This window comes from Trypanosoma cruzi (genome assembly GCF_000209065.1).
Source record: "Trypanosoma cruzi strain CL Brener chromosome Unknown tcruzi_1047053498951, whole genome shotgun sequence".
Lineage (NCBI taxonomy): Eukaryota > Euglenozoa > Kinetoplastea > Trypanosomatida > Trypanosomatidae > Trypanosoma > Trypanosoma cruzi.
This window is the reverse complement of record NW_907537.1, coordinates 1-683: the sequence shown is the minus strand read 5'-3', so window position 1 is coordinate 683 and position 683 is coordinate 1. Positions and strand designations below refer to the sequence as shown.

Below are 683 nucleotides of genomic sequence, written 5' to 3'. Positions count from 1 at the left end.
TGCTTCCACGTTGTGCTGAGATGCTTGAGGGGGCAATTGTTTTCCTTTTTTGTTTGCATCCCACTCGTCTGGTCATGGCGGCTGCAACGAGACTCTGCGGCAGCCTGATCGTTGCGGGTGTTACATCTCCTGCCATTGTCTCCTCGTTGTGTCGGTGGGGAGGAGGCGGGCGACGGCGTCGGTGGAGTGGCGCTGCGGTGGGAGAAGGAAGGCACTGACCGCCGCTGACGGCGACCGTCTTTGCTGCCGGCGACCTGACGATATGACCTCACCGTTGTCACACCCAACTGAGATCGATGCGGGCCGCACCGCCTCTCTCTTCCCTCCCTCCATTCCCCAGTCTCCTGCAGACACAAGAACTGCGCGGCGGCGGCGTGATTACAAACCGGACGTCTGAAGGTCAACCGACCGCAGAGTCGATGTGGGTCCTTGTCCCCCGTGGCTGAGTGCCGCCACCGTGCTTCTTTATTCGTCTTTTTTGCCCTTGTGCATGCCGTGCGCGCATGATGCCGCTCTTTGTTCTGCAATGCCGACCCACGTGAGCGAGAAACGACGCTTTGACTACTGGCAACTGACGCACTCACCGCCCCTTTTCTGCGCCACCACCACCACCACGTTCACGGACGCGCTCGATGGCTGGCGGTTGCAACAATGCCACGTGTATCTGCCTCGGCTTTTGTGTG

General features: G+C 60.2%; 2 non-coding genes across 2 annotated transcripts; both read left to right on the top strand.

Annotated features, from left to right (window-relative positions):
* The first annotated feature begins 369 nt into the window (after positions 1 to 369).
* On the top strand, positions 370 to 449 carry Tc00.1047053498951.20. Its single transcript, XR_008255140.1, has one exon. It is a non-coding gene; the product is annotated as a C/D small nucleolar RNA (snoRNA), TB8C3C2 (small nucleolar RNA).
* Positions 450 to 500: 51 nt separating this feature from the next.
* Positions 501 to 576, top strand: Tc00.1047053498951.10. Its single transcript, XR_008255139.1, has one exon. It is a non-coding gene; the product is annotated as a C/D small nucleolar RNA (snoRNA), TB8C3C3 (small nucleolar RNA).
* Positions 577 to 683: the final 107 nt, after the last annotated feature.